The sequence below is a fragment of the Pseudophryne corroboree genome, chromosome 9 (assembly GCF_028390025.1).
Source record: "Pseudophryne corroboree isolate aPseCor3 chromosome 9, aPseCor3.hap2, whole genome shotgun sequence".
NCBI classification, from domain to species: Eukaryota; Metazoa; Chordata; class Amphibia; order Anura; family Myobatrachidae; genus Pseudophryne; species Pseudophryne corroboree.
This window is the reverse complement of record NC_086452.1, coordinates 443,214,325-443,230,381: the sequence shown is the minus strand read 5'-3', so window position 1 is coordinate 443,230,381 and position 16,057 is coordinate 443,214,325. Positions and strand designations below refer to the sequence as shown.

At 50.4% G+C, this 16,057-nt stretch overlaps 1 protein-coding gene across 3 annotated transcripts in view; it reads left to right on the top strand.

The window, feature by feature from the left end:
* The first annotated feature begins 3,284 nt into the window (after positions 1-3,284).
* The window catches only part of ARIH2 (ariadne RBR E3 ubiquitin protein ligase 2), a 92,801-nt gene continuing 80,028 nt past the window's right edge, over positions 3,285-16,057 (top strand). Inside the window, exon 1 of one of the 3 annotated variants that reach the window (XM_063941136.1) lies at positions 3,285-3,471. The gene's annotated coding sequence lies outside the window, so the exon portion shown is untranslated. Of the gene's footprint in view, positions 3,472-3,520; positions 3,545-16,057 lie in introns of those variants that run through there. The other 2 variants (XM_063941138.1, XM_063941137.1) reach the window with 2 other exon arrangements.

Here is a 16,057-nt window from a genome sequence, read left to right as displayed (position 1 = left end):
ACAGGGGGCGACATCCCATTTATCGGCCTCTGCTCCACCTCCACGTAACCTTCCTCATCCCACATGTCGACACAGCCGTACCGACACACAGCAGACACACAGGGAATGCTCTGACTGAGGACAGGACCCCACAAAGTCCTTTGGGGAGACAGAGAGAGAGTATGCCAGCACACACCAGAGCGCTATATAATGCAGGGATTAACACTATAACTGAGTGATTTTTCCCCCAATAGCTGCTTGTATAAACAATATTGCGCCTAAATTTAGTGCCCCCCCTCTCTTTTTAACCCTTTGAGCCTGAAAACTACAGGGGAGAGCCTGGGGAGCTGTCTTCCAGCTGCACTGTGAAGAGAAAATGGCGCCAGTGTGCTGAGGGAGATAGCTCCGCCCCTTTTTCGCGGACTTTTCTCCCGCTTTTTTATGGATTCTGGCAGGGGTATTTATCACATATATAGCCTCTGGGGCTATATATTGTGATATATTTGCCAGCCAAGGTGTTTTTATTGCGGCTCAGGGCGCCCCCCCCCCAGCGCCCTGCACCCTCAGTGACCGGAGTGTGAAGTGTGTATGAGGAGCAATGGTGCACAGCTGCAGTGCTGTGCGCTACCTTGGTGAAGACTGATGTCTTCTGCCGCCGATTTTCCGGACTCTTCTTGCTTCTGGCTCTGTAAGGGGGCCGGCGGCGCGCTCCGGGACCGAACATCAATGGCCGGTTCCATGCGGTCGATCCCTCTGGAGCTAATGGTGTCCAGTAGCCTAAGAAGCCCAAGCTACCACCAGTTAGGTAGGTTCGCTTCTTCTCCCCTTAGTCCCTCGCTGCAGTGAGTCTGTTGCCAGCAGATCTCACTGTAAAATAAAAAACCTAAAATATACTTTCTTTTCTAGGAGCTCAGGAGAGCCCCTAGTGTGCATCCAGCTCAGCCGGGCACAAGAATCTAACTGAGGTCTGGAGGAGGGTCTTAGTGGGAGGAGCCAGTGCACACCAGGTAGTCCTAAATCTTTCTTTAGTTGTGCCCAGTCTCCTGCGGAGCCGCTAATCCCCATGGTCCTTACGGAGTCCCCAGCATCCACTTAGGACGTTAGAGAAATGGGCAACATTGAGTACCGTATACGCAGGGGTCAACCTAGGAAACTTAGTGCATCAGATGAATGACACATCATGCTTACTTCCCTTAGAAATTAGAAGATGTTCAGCAGTGCCATCAGCTCAGAACTGGCAGCAGAGATGTTGCTTGCGGCGGCCAAGGCGTGCCTTTGCATGGGGCGCCCGCCGCGGCTCTTTAGGTGGCTCCCCGTCATTACTACTCCGCTGGGGGGGGCGGAGTTTCGGAGTACTAATGACAGGATAGAGGGGCAGCTAGGACACAGCAATGGGCAGGCTGGCTGGCGAACAGGTGGGCTGGCTGGTGAAGGGGCAGGCGGGAGGAGGGAAATGCTGGCGGGCGGCCGCTGTAAACACAGCCCTGGCAACTGGCATTACACAGCCCTGGCAGCGATCATGACACCCGTCCCAGAGCATGAAACCCCTGGCGACCAGCATGGATCCCAGAACATGAAATTCCTGGCAATGAGCATGACACCCAGCGCATGAAACCCTTGGCAACGAGCAGGTAATTTAAAAGTAATTAGAAGCTTTACTGTAGGGCATAATGTATCAAGGGCATTGCGGTGTGTGGCATAATATGGTGCAGGGGGCATTACTGTGTGGGGCTTAATATGGTGGAATTTATTTTTGTTCCCTGTGGTGGCCGTGATCTGTTGGTGCAGGGTCAAAATCTGGGGTGTAAGGTAGTTTTTTCAGGCGAGACCACGCCCATTTTTAAGTGAGACCATGCCCATTTTAGCGAGGCCATGCCCCCTTGCCGGGATCGCGCAAATTTGTATTTATTTTACCTATGGAGGGGCACATTTTTTTTATGTCGAAGGGGGGGGGACGGGCATTTTTAAATCTCGCACTGGGAGCCAAATTGGCTAGAAACAGCCCCAGTGGGACCCAGGTACACCCATCTACTGTTCGGAGTAGTCTGGCCAGAAGTGGTCTTCGTGGAAGAATTGCGGCCACAAAGCCATACCTTCCACATGGAAACTAGGCCAAGAGGCTGAACTATGCACGAAAACAGGAACTGGGGTGCAGAAAATGGCAGCAGGTGCTCTGGACTGATGAGTCAAAGGGGGATATTCAATTTGGCCCGAAGAGACATCGGCAGTAAAAACCCCCGATGTTTCTTCGGGTGCTGCGGTCGGGCTATTTAATTTGCTCGGCCGGTAACAAGTCCTCTTACACCCGAAAACACACAGGTTCAGTGAAACCTGTGTGTTTTCGGGTGAAACAGCCCCGTTTTCAGTTGAAAACGGGGCTGTTATCGGGCATTTTGCTTCGCCTGCCGGAGGCAGGTGAAGCAAAACCCCTGATAAGCCGCGGCACGCGCCGGCTTATCGGGGCCAATTAAATAGCCCCCACCAGCCGATACTTATCACCCGGCACCCCGGGCCAAATTGAATATCCCCCATTACGTGAAATATTTGGCTGTAACAGAAGGTAGTTTGTTCGCCGAATGGCTGGAGAGCGGTACAGTAATGAGTGTCTGCAGGCAAGTGACGCATGTTGGAGGTTCCTTGAAAGTTTGGGGCAGCATTTCAGCAAATGGAGTTGGGGATTTGGTCAGGATTAATGGTGTCCTCAATGCTGAGAAATACAGTCAGGTACTTACCTGTCATGCAGTACCATCACCAAACATACAGCCAATGACATTAAGAACTATCTTCAGCATAAAGAAGAACAAGGAGTCCTGGAAGTGATTATATGACTCCCACAGAGCCTGATCGCAACATCATCAAGTCTGTCTGGGATTACATGAAGAGACAGAAGGATTTGAGCAAGCCTACATCCACAGGAGATCTGTGGTTAGTTCTCCAAGATGTCTGGAACAGCCGCCCTGCTGAGTTCCTTCAAACACTGTGTGCAAGTGTACCTAGAAGAATTGATGCTGTGATATACCATGGTGTAAGCTGTACATTAACTATCTCTCAGCTAGAAGAACCCATGCCAGCATACCCTGCCACTCTGAAACCAGAATGCAGACACAAAAGTGGTAGGCACACTATAAGTCTCAGCATGCCCTGTTGGCTGCCTCTAACAGGGAGGGCATGCTGACACATGCGGCTGCCCCTCAGAACCAGAGCAGTAAGCTGAGTGACAGCTGCCTGCCGGAAAGCATGCCGGGACTGGTAGTCTCCGAATGTCTGAGGCTGTGCAGCACAGCAACATGTGACCGGCCAGGCCAAGCCCTATGTGCGTTGTCATAGCGCCCGCACCGCCCAGCACCTGGGCGGCGGAAGTGACGCCAGGCACAGCGAAGCACTTCCTGTGTGGGCAGTCGGTGGAGGTGGAACGGCTGCGGCGGTTATTGGAGCCGCTATCCCTCAGGACATTGCGCGGCTGGGTGTCCGACAGAGGCTGGTCCCGGCTAGGTGAGGCTGTGGGTGCACATGAGGTGGATAAACGACAGGAGGCCGGGGATGACCCGGGGGGAGGCTCTTGCATGTGAGTGGGAACCGGTGGGGTAGGGTGGGATCATGTGTCCGGTTACACGGGCGGAGCTGTCGGGGGAAGGAGCTGGGTCTATACAGAGCGGGGATCTATCTGGGAAACGTATACTTGCGAGACAGATTACAAATCGGGATGTTGTGGGGGAGGGGATAAGACAGGGATCTGAGGGAGACTGATCATTGGTGCATGGGGTAGCCTGTGTCCCTGTATCACTGTCAGTGCATGGGGTTTTGCAGCATGCACATTCCAGGGCTCCATTACATCATTCTGTCACTGTGCAGCTGGTGCCCTCAGGAGTAGGGGGCTTTGGGTGTATGTGGAGCTGGTGCCCCCAAGAATGGGGGGCTATGGTTGTGTGAGGAGCTGGTGCCCCCAGGGATGGGGGGGCTATGGGTGTGTGAGGAGCCGGTTCCCCCAGGGATGGGGGGGCTATGGGTGTGTGAGGAGCTGGTTCCCCCAAGGATGGGGGGATATGGGTGTGTGAGGAGCTGGTGCCCCCAGGGATGGGGGGGCTATGGGTGTGTGAGGAGCCGGTTCCTCCAGGGATGGGGGGCTATGGGTGTGTGAGGAGCCGGTTCCTCCAGGGATGGGGGGCTATGGGTGTGTGAGGAGCCGGTTCCCCCAGGGATGGGGGGATATTGGTGTGTGAGGAGCTGGCGCCCCCAGGGATGGGGGGGCTATGGGTGTGTGAGGAGCCGGTTCCCCCAGGGATGGGGGGGGGGGGGGGGCTATGGGTGTGTGAGGAGCCGGTGCCCCCAGGGATGGGGGGCTATGGGTGTGTGAGGAGCTGGTTCCCCCAGGGATGGGGGGGGCTATGGGTGTGTGAGGAGCCGGTGCCCTCAGTGAAGGGGGAGGGGGGTGTATTGGCATGTGAGGACCTGTGTTTTTAGCAATTAACAAGGAGTGAGTTAGGTCAGTGGTTTCTGGGACTAACGAGGATGGTCAAAGCCTCTGGTAGAAATGTTTTAATAAGTATGTGGCTGGGGTGACCAGTTACTATTGGTGTTGCTGGTAAAATGACATTTCCTTATGTGCGGGTAAACATCTGCCCACGCATTGAGTAGACTAGAAGTAGTGATCAATATATCACATTTACAGTACAGTGTTGTAAACCAGCATCAGGCCAAAAACGCAGCAATCTGACGTTGTTTATGGTCTGTACTAATATTGCCATCAGCATTATAATTAGGCTTCTCATTGTGTTTAGCCGATCACTATTAAATCCTCTGAAGAATGCTGAAACTTCTGCTGATTGTGGCAGTCTACCACAATGTGAAAATCGCTTATGAGTGTGACTTTTCTGCAAAACAGTGTTGCTCTGTAGCGTAGGTGAAAGTGTGAGAGAAGCCTGGGTGTGCGATCCTTCGGACAACGCAAAATAAATGAAGCCACCCCATACACAATGCAATGTGTCCACACCCTATTCATTCATTAATCTTGGCCTTCTAAATCGGTAATTTGGATGTCACTCGGAGCCGGCAGAAGAGGCTGCGTGTGACTCTCTAGCTTTTCTGGTGTGTTTGGTTATCATCTGCGGATCACAATAATTGTCCTCCAAAGGATTTAGCTTTTCATCTCAAGCGATGGAATAAATATGTGCGAGGGTACTTACACACTGAATATACCTATCTGTCTGACTTTACTTGTCGCCCCCCCCCCCCTTCCCCCCACCGGACCTTAAATTAGGGTCCAACGCTGACGCCACTGCCGGGAAAGCGCAGCAGAGGTTGTTCTTCCTAAGGCAGTTCAACATCCCACAGAAGCTTCTGCTCCTCTTCTACTCCACGATTGTGGAGTCCGTACTGTGCTCCTCGATACTGGTATGGTACAGCTCCGCCAGCGCGAGGGACAGATGCGGCTCCAAAAGGTGGTCAGAACCGCAGAGAAGATAAGCGGGGCCGACCTTCCCTCAGTTCAGGACCTGTACCTGTCCAGAGCTAAAAAGCGGGCAATGAAGATAGTAAAAGACCAGCTACACCCCGGCCACAGCATGTTTAACTTGCTTCCTGCAGGCAGGCGTTACAGGGCCGTCCCCACTAGCTCCACCAGAAGCCTCAAATGTTGCTTTCCCCAAGCGGTCCGCCTGCTGAACATTGACTGACTAGACGTACATGTAACTCACTGGTGTCCCTACAGTATACCTATCTGTGTGACTTTACTTAACAACCCCCCCCCCCCCCCCCCCCCCCCCCACCTGCTTATCTGTTACCTACTTGGCTGTTGTATAGCAAACTGAAGACAAATTCCTAGTATACGCAAGTATACCTGGCCAATAAAGCTGATTCTGAATAAACTTGATGTACATTTGTAGCGGAAAGTCCAATGATCGCTGTATATATAGATCAATGCCCAGCTTGAACGCCTGTTGAGGTCTATACTACATTCAGATTTGCCAGTTTGTAACTTTTTCTGAATCGTTTCTTTAACAATGACACACCACTGACATAAAGATATAATATAAATGTACTTTCTTAGTTGCCTTGTACTGTACACTTCATTACTGCTATGTTAAGATTTAACTGAAATTGTGCTCGATAAATTTGTGCAGCCTTTTATGTTTTTTAACGGAGGGGAGTATAAAAGTTACATGCGTGTTTTATTGGAATACATAATATATCCCGTCGATCATGTGACAGACCCCCAGCATCCCGCCATTGAAGATCTCTACATCGAAGATATATATGCAGATGTATTATTTAGTAGAATAGGCCCCATATTGCTTTCAAACAATTCCCTTGCTTCCGCTTCTCTGTAGAAGTCATTTAAGCACATTGAAGAACAGTGCTGCTCAGCAGGAGAACAGAGCAAGACCTATAGATAGAGAGCAAATAATATTTTAAGGTGTTGGGTCTGTTAACGACGTGGCATTCTTACTTGTTTGTTTGTTTTTTTGGTATGTCTCCCCCCTTCCCCCCCCCCCACACACTTTTCTGTGTTGCTGTATGTTAGTTATAAAGGTTGATTCAATTATATATGGCACCCTGCCGGGTGTCTAAAGTATTGGGCACCCGACAGAGCAATTCAATTGTTGCTCCGTTTGGGTGCCCGTTAGCTGCAGGAGACGCACTTCTTGCAGCCTCCTTAGGTGCCGGAAGAAATGTATGCAAAGTCTGTGGTTTAGCGGTCCCCTAACCACTGCTTTAGAGGTGTTTGGACTTGTCTATACTAATGGACACCTGAATGGAGCAACTATTGAATTGCTCTGTTGGGCACCTATTCGAATAGACGCCCAGCAGGGGAGGGGGGGTTACCCAGAACAATTGAATCACCACCCTAATGTTGTTGCTCTTGTGTCAGTCACATTTTAGCTGAGAGTGGTATTTAGTGCTGCTGATCAATTGGAACGTACCCATGGCATTTAGTAGAAGCTGCCACCTACCACTATTTGCTATATACGTATAGGAATAACGGGGGTCATTCCGAGTAGCTCGCCCGCTAGCAGTTTTTTGCAGCCGTGCAAACGCTATGCCGCCTCCCACTGGGAGTGTATTTTAGCTTAGCAGAAGTGCGAACGAAGGGATCGCAGAGCGGCGGCAAACTTTTTGCAGTTTTAGGGTAGCTCAAAACCTACTCGGCGCTTGCGATCACTGCAGACTGTTCAGTTCCTGTTTTGACGTCACAAACATGCCCTGCATTCGCCCAGCCACGCCTGCGTTTTCTCTAACGTCCTAGTGGATGCTGGGAACTCCGAAAGGACCATGGGGAATAGCGGCTCCGCAGGAGACTGGGCACAACTAAAGAAAGCTTTAGGTCACCTGGTGTGCACTGGCTCCTCCCACTATGACCCTCCTCCAAGCCTCAGTTAGATCTTTGTGCCCGGCTGATGCTGGATGCACACTAGGGGCTCTCCTGAGCTTCTAGAAAGAAAGTATATGTTAGGTTTTTTATTTTACAGTGAGACCTGCTGGCAACAGGCTCACTGCACCGAGGGACTAAGGGGAGAAGAAGCGAACCTACCTGCTTGCAGCTAGCTTGGGCTTCTTAGGCTACTGGACACCATTAGCTCCAGAGGGATCGACCGCAGGCCCGTCCTTGGTGTTCGGTCCCGGAGCCGCGCCGCCGTCCTCCTTACAGAGCCAGAAGCAAGAAGAGGTCCGGAAAATCGGCGGCAGAAGAAATCAGTCTTCACCAAGGTAGCGCACAGCACTGCAGCTGTGCGCCATTGCTCCTCATGCACACCTCACACTCCGGTCACTGAGGGTGCAGGGCGCTGGGGGGGGGCGCCCTGAGGGCAATATATGACACCTTGGCTGGCAAATTTACATCATATATAGTCCTAGAGGCTATATAGATGTAAAATTACCCCTGCCAGTATTCCAGAAAAAGCGGGAGAAAGTCAGTTGAAAAAGGGGCGGGGCTTCTCCCTCAGCACACTAGCGCCATTTTCTCTTCACAGTGCAGCTGGAAGACAGCTCCCCAGGCTCTCCCCTGTAGTTTTCAGGCTCAAAGGGTTAAAAAGAGAGGGGGGGCACTAAATTTAGGCGCAATATTGTATATACAAGCAGCTATTGGGGAAAATTCACTCAGTTATAGTGTTAATCCCCACATTATATAGCGCTCTGGTGTGTGCTGGCATACTCTCTCTCTGTCTCCCCAAAGGACTTTGTGGGGTCCTGTCCTCAGTCAGAGCATTCCCTGTGTGTGTGCGGTGTGTCGGTACGGTTGTGTCGACATGTTTGATGAGAAGGCTTATGTGGTGACGGAGCAGATGCCGATAAATGTGATGTCGCCCCCTGTGGGGCCGACACCAGAGTGGATGGATAGGTGGAAGGTATTAACCGACAGTGTCAACTCCTTACATAAAAGGCTGGATGACGTAACAGCTGTGGGACAGCCGGCTTCTCAGCCCGCGCCTGCCCAGGCGTCTCAAAGGCCATCAGGGGCTCAAAAACGCCCGCTCCCTCAGATGGCAGACACAGATGTCGACACGGAGTCTGACTCCAGTGTCGACAAGGTTGAGACATATACACAATCCACTAGGAACATCCGTGACTTGATCCCGGCAATAAAAAATGTGTTACACATTTCTGACATTAACCCAAGTTCCTCTAAAAATGGGTTTTATGTTTGGGGAGAAAAAGCAGGCAGTGTTTTGTTCCCCCATCAGATGAGTGAATGAAGTGTGTGAAAAAGCGTGGGTTCCCCCGATAAGAAACTGGTAATTTCTAAACAGTTACTGATGGCGTACCCTTTCCCGCCAGAGGATAAGTTACGCTGGGAGATATCCCCTAGGGTGGATAAGGCGCTCACGCGGTTGTCAAAAAAGGTGGCACTGCCGTCTTAGGATACGGCCACTTCGAAGGTACCTGTTGATAAAAAGCAGGAGGCTATCCTGAAGTCTGTATTTACACACTCGGGTACTAGACTGAGACCTGCAGATCGTGCTGCTGCAGCGTGGTCGGTGCACAGGTGGATCCCTGTTTCCTTCAAGTAGTATCTCAGGGGTACAAGCTGGAATTCGAGATGTCTTCCCCCCGCCGTTTCCTCAAATCTGCCTTGCCGACAACTCCCTCAGGCAGGGAGGCTGTGTTAGAGGCAATTCACAAGCTGTATTCCCAGCAGGTGATAGTCAAGGTGCCCCTACTTCAACAAGGACGGGGTTACTATTCCACACTGTTTGGGGTACCGAAACCGCACGGTTCGGTGTGACCCATTTTATATTTAAAATCCTTGAACACGTACATAAAAAATTCAAGTTCAAGATGGAATCGCTCAGGGCGGTTATTGCAAGCCTGGACGAGGGGGATTACATGGTATCCCTGGACATCAAGGATGCTTACCTGAATGTCCCCATTTACCATCCTCACCAGGAGTACCTCAGATTTGTGGTACAGGATTGCCATTACCAAGTCCAGACACTGCCGTTTGGACTGTACACGGCACCGAGGGTGTTTACCAAGGTAATGGCCGAAATGATGATACTCCTTCGAAAAAAGGGAGTTTTAATTATCCCGTACTTGGACGATCTCCTTATAAAGGCGAGGTCCAAGGAGCAGTTGTTAGTCGGGGTAGCACTATCTCAGAAAGTGCTACAACAGCACGGTTGGATTCTAAACATTCCAAAGTCACAGCTGGTTCCTACGACACGTCTACTGTTCCTGGGGATGGTTCTGGACACAGACCAGAAAAAAGTGTTTCTCCCGGAGGAGAAAGCCAAGGAGCTGTCATCTCTAGTCAGAGACCTCCTGAAGCCGAAACAGGTATCGGTGCATCATTGCACGCGAGTCCTGGGAAAAATGGTAGCTTCCTACGAAGCAATCCCATTCGGCAGGTTCCATGCAAGAACTTTTCAGTGGGACCTGTTGGACAAGTGGTCCGGATCGCATCTTCAGATGCATCGGCTGATAACCCTGTCTCCAAGGACCAGGGTATCGCTACTGTGGTGGCTGCAGAGTGCCCATCTTCAAGAGGGCCGCAGGTTCGGCATACAGGACTGGGTCCTGGTGACCACGGATGCCAGCCTTTGAGGCTGGGGGCAGTCACACAGGGAAGAAACTTCCAGGGACTTTGGTCAAGTCAGGAGACTTCCCTACACATAAATATTCTGGAACTGAGGGCCATTTACAATGCCCTGAGTCAGGTAAGGCCTCTGCTTCAAAACCAGCCGGTACTGATCCAATCAGACAACATCACGGCAGTCGCCCATGTAAACCGACAGGGCGGCACAAGAAGCAGGATGGCGATGGCAGAAGCCACAAGGATTCTCCGATGGGCGGAAAATCACGTGTTAGCACTGTCAGCAGTGTTCATTCCGGGAGTGGATAACTGGGAAGCAGACTTCCTCAGCAGACACGATCTACACCCGGGAGAGTGGGGACTTCATCCAGAAGTCTTCCAACTGATGGTAAACCGTTGGGAAAGGCCACAGGTGGACATGATAGCGTCCCGCTTAAACAAAAAACTAGATAAATATTGCGCCAGGTCAAGAGACCCTTAGGCAATAGCTGTGGACGCTCTAGTGACACCGTGGGTGTACCAGTCGGTTTATGTGTTCCCCCCCTTTGCCTCTCATACCAAAGGTACTGAGAATAATAAGAAGGCGAGGAGTAAGAACGATACTCGTGGTTCCGGATTGGCCAAGAAGAGCTTGGTACCCAGAACTTCAAGAAATGATATCAGAGGACCCATGGCCTCTACCGCTCAGACAGGATCTGCTACAGCAGGGGCCCTGTCTGTTCCAAGACTTACCGCGACTGCGTTTGACGGCATGGCGGTTGAACACCGGATCCTAAAGGAAAAGGGCATTCCGGAGGAAGTCATTCCTACGCTGATTAAAGCTAGGAAAGAAGTAACCGCAAACCATTATCACCGTATTTGGCGAAAATATGTTGCGTGGTGTGAGGCCAGGAAGGCCCCAACGGAGGAATTTCAGCTGGGTCGATTTCTGCATTTCCTACAGTCAGGAGTGACTATGGGCCTAAAATTGGGTTCCATTAAGGTCCAGATTTCGGCTCTGTCGATTTTCTTTCAGAAAGAACTGGCTTCACTGCCTGAAGTTCAGACTTTTGTAAAGGGAGTGCTGCATATTCAGCCCCCTTTTGTGCTTCCAGTGGCACCTTGGGATCTCAACGTGGTGTTGAGTTTCTTCAAATCACATTGGTTTGAACCACTTAAAACCGTGGATCTAAAATATGTCACGTGGAAAGTGGTCATGTTATTGGCCTTGGCTTCGGCCAGGCGTGTGTCAGAAATGGCGGTTTTGTCATGTTAAAAGCCCTTATCTGATTTTCCATATGGATAGGGCGGAATTGAGGACTCGTCCCCAGTTTCTCCCTAAGGTGGTATCAGCTTTTCACTTGAACCAACCTATTGTGGTGCCTGCGGCTACTAGGGACTTGGAGGATTCCAAGTTACTGGACGTAGTCAGGGCCTTGAAAATTTATGTTTCCAGGACGGCTGGAGTCAGGAAAACTGACTCGCTTTTTATCCTGTATGCACCCAACAAAATAGGTGCTCCTGCTTCTAAGCAGACTATTGATCGCTGGATTTGTAGCACAATTCAGCTGGCGCATTCTGCGGCTGGACTGCCGCATCCTAAATCTGTAAAAGCCCATTCCACAAGGAAGGTGGGCTCATCTTGGGCGGCTGCCCGAGGGGTCTCGGCTTTACAACTTTGCCGAGCTGCTACTTGGTCAGGGGCAAACACATTTGCAAAATTCTACAAATTTGATACCCTGGCTGAGGAGGACCTTGAGTTCTCTCATTCGGTGCTGCAGAGTCATCCGCACTCTCCCGCCCGTTTGGGAGCTTTGGTATAATCCCCATGGTCCTTTCGGAGTTCCCAGCATCCACTAGGACGTTAGAGAAAATAAGATTTTACTCACCGGTAAATCTATTTCTCGTAGTCCGTAGTGGATGCTGGGCGCCCATCCCAAGTGCGGATTGTCTGCAATACTTGTACATAGTTATTGTTAACAAAAGGGTTCTTGTTGAGCCATCTGTTGAGAGGCTCAGTGTTTTCATACTGTTAACTGGGTATAGTATCACGAGTTATACGGTGTGATTGGTGTGGCTGGTATGAGTCTTACCCGGGATTCAAAATCCTTCCTTATTGTGTCAGCTCTTCCGGGCACAGTATCCTAACTGAGGCTTGGAGGAGGGTCATAGTGGGAGGAGCCAGTGCACACCAGGTGACCTAAAGCTTTCTTTAGTTGTGCCCAGTCTCCTGCGGAGCCGCTATTCCCCATGGTCCTTTTCGGAGTTCCCAGCATCCACTACGGACTACGAGAAATAGATTTACCGGTGAGTAAAATCTTATTTTTCCTGGCATGCCTGCGTTTTTCCGAACACACCCTGAAAACGGTCAGTTGACACCCAGAAACGCCCTCTTCCTGTCGATCACTCTGCGGCCAGCAGTGTGACTGAAAAGCTTCGCTAGACCTTGTGTGAAACTACATCGTTCGTTGCAGTTGTACGACGTGCGTGCGCAGTGCGCCGCATGCGCAGAAGTGCCTTTTTTTTGCCTCATCACTGCACAGCGAACGAATGCAGCTAGCGATCAACTCGGAATGACCCCCCAACGTTTTCTTAATTATTTTCAATTAGTTACAAGGGGGCTCCATGCCTGAGACACCAATTGTTCAGAAGCTTCTCACTCCTGGTGCCTCCGCTCCTATGATCATGGCAGTGTATCGGTTAACTATTCCCAAAAATACTTTGAATCCTCATGGATCTGCTGCATTTGGGGCAGACAGGTCTGTGTACCTGGAAGGTTTGGGTAGGGCATGTAATGCAATAAAGCCTTCTGCAATTGTTTATAATTTCTAGCAACCTGCAGGATCCTGTTTGAGTATAGCTTATGATACATTTACTGAGAATAATCATGTAAATATTTGTGCCAAAAAAAAGCCATAAATCTTAGGGTGTGTACACATGACACACTAGATTGGTTGTGGGAGAAAAAGCGCACTGAGCACTGGGTGTGTACACATGGTGAGATTCGGGCTATGCCCGATTCTCACTATGCGACGGGCCGGGTTGGCACATAGTCAGTATCGCAACATAATGAGTGTGCTGGCGATACTGGCTATGTGCGATTTTGGCTAAGTGTCAATTTTGACTATCTCTTTTATAGAGATAGACTGTGCAGGCAAGTCAATTTTGACTATCTTTTCTTTCGATGCCGACCGCGCATCGAATCGGGATCGCAAGGTGACTGTCACCTTGCGATCTGCACTAACTTTTCTTCCGATTCTGACTATATAGTCAGAATCGGAAGAAAAAATCTCACCGTGTGTACACACCCTTACATACAGTTGGAAACAAAACAATTAACATCAGACTAGCCTGTAATCAGGTCTCCTGCAGTGTTTAAAGATGGCTTTAAAAGGGAAAATCTGACTACTCTGAACACAGGACCAGGACGGCCTCACGCTAGTGCGCAATACTTCAGCGGATCAGCGCTTCTGGAGGTCCATACATAGCAGAATTGACTATTTGTTCCATTTTGCATATGCAGGCTCAGACGCATGCACAGTTTGCTAAACATTGCAAGATCCATCCTGCAGATCAGAATCAGACACACTGTGTATTCTACCACACAGCTAAAATATGCTAATACAGCAGGAGTCGTCGTCAGTAGAAAGACACCACGGCATGCTTTTGTGATCTGCTACTGCGTCTGGAAAATGCAGCATGGTATCTTCTGTGTGAACATCGGTCATCTGAATAACCCTCGGGTTACTCATGGCAGCCGATGTTTGTACGCTGCTGGGGCCAGTGGAGCTGGATCAGAAGAAGCCAACACTGGCCTCTGCACACCTCGAAAAGACGTGCCCACTTTTTCGAGAACACTGCCAATCGCGGCCCCATGCAAGCCCCCAAACGGCTGCAGCATGTCAATCGTGGTATTAGTCGCTTCATGTGATCTCGTAGAAACAATATCTGCACGTGTGCAGATCTCATACAATCAGAGATGTATGTAAGTTGTCGGGTTTGCTTACATCTCTGAATCAGGCCCCTGATTTCTCTAACGTCCTAGTGGATGCTGGGGACTCCGTAAGGACCATGGGGAATAGACGGGCTCCGCAGGAGACATGGGCACTTTAAGAAAGAATTTAGATTCTGGTGTGCTCTGGCTCCTCCCTCTATGTCCCTCCTCCAGACCTCAGTTTGAATCTGTGCCCGGACGAGCTGGGTGCTGTTTAGTGAGCTCTCCTGAGCTTGCTGTAAGAAAGTATTTTGTTAGGTTTTTTACTTTCAGGGAGCTCTGCTGGCAACAGGCTCTCTGCTACGTGGGACAGAGGGGAGAGAAGCAGCCCTACTCTCTGAAGCTAGGTCCTGCTTCTTAGGCTACTGGACACCATTAGCTCCAGAGGGATCGTACACAGGATCTCACCCTCGCCGTCTGATCCCAGAGCCGCGCCGCCGTCCCCCTCGCAGAGCCGGAAGACAGAAGCCGGGTGAGCATGAGAAGCAAGAAGACTTCGAAATCGGCGGCAGAAGACTCCGTTCTTCACATGAGGTAACGCACAGCACTGCAGCTGTGCGCCATTGCTCCCACACACACCTCACATACTCCGGTCACTGTAAGGGCGCAGGGGGGGGCGCCCTGGGCAGCATATGGACCTCTGTTGGCAAAAGTACTCATATATACAGTTGGGCACTGTATATATGTATGAGCCCCCGCCAAAAAGATATGTATTTTAGCGGGACAGAAGCCCGCCGTTGAGGGGGGCGGGGCTTCTCCCTCAGCACTCACCAGCGCCATTTTTTCTCCACAGCTCCGCTGAGAAGAAGCTCCCCAGGCTCTCCCCTACAGATCACGGTAGAAAAAGGGTAAAAAGAGAGGGGGGGGGGGCACATAATTAGGCGCTAAAAACACAAATACAGCAGCTACTGGGTTAACATTAAGTTACTGTGTTATTCCTGTGTTATATAGCGCTGGGGTGTGTGCTGGCATACTCTCTCTCTGTCTCACCAAAGGGCCTTGTGGGGGAACTGTCTTCAAAAAGACAGTTTTGTGTGTGTGGTGTGTCGGTACGCTTGTGTCGACATGTCTGATGAGGAAGGCTATGTGGAAGCAGAGCGGGAGCAAATGAATGTGGTGTCTCTGCCGACGGCACCGACACCTGATTGGATGGATATGTGGAAGGTTTTAAATGATAATGTTAATTCCTTGCATAAAAGGTTAGACAAAGTTGAAACCTCAGGACAGTCAGGGTCTCAACCCGTGCCTGATCCTATGTCGCAGAGACTGACAGGGTCTCAGAAGCGCCCACTATCCCAAATTATTGACACGGATACAGACATGGATTCTGACTCCAGTGTCGATTACGATGATGCAAAGTTACAGCCAAAATTGGCTAAATCCATCCATTATATGATTATAGCTATTAAGGATGTGTTGCACATCACAGAAGAAACCCCAGTCCCTGACAGGAGGGTTCATATGTATGGGGAAAAGAAGCCGCAGGTAACTTTTCCCCCCTCACACGAGCTCAATGAGTTATGTGAAAAGGCTTGGGAATCGCCAGATAAAAAAACTGCAGATTTCCAAAAAGATTCTTATGGCGTATCCTTTCCCGCCAACGGACAGGTTACACTGGGAATCCTCCCCTAGGGTGGACAAAGCTTTGACACGCTTATCCAAGAAGGTGGCCCTGCCGTCACAGGATACGGCTACCCTCAAAGATGCTGCGGATCGCAAACAGGAGGTTACCCTGAAGTCCATTTATACACATTCAGGTACCTTACTGAGGCCGGCAATCACGTCGGCTTGGGTGTGTAGTACTGTAGCAGCATGGACGGATACCTTATCTGAGGAACTTGATACCTTAGACAAGGATACTATATTAATGACCCTGGGGCATATTAAAGACGCTGTCCTTTATATGAGAGATGCTCAGAGAGACATTAGCCTACTAGGTTCTAGAATAAATGCTATGTCGATTTCTGCCAGAAGGGTCCTGTGGACTCGGCAATGGACAGGTGATGCCGACTCAAAAAGGCACATGGAGGTTTTACCTTACAAGGGTGAGGAATTGTTTTGGGGAGGGTCTCTCGGAC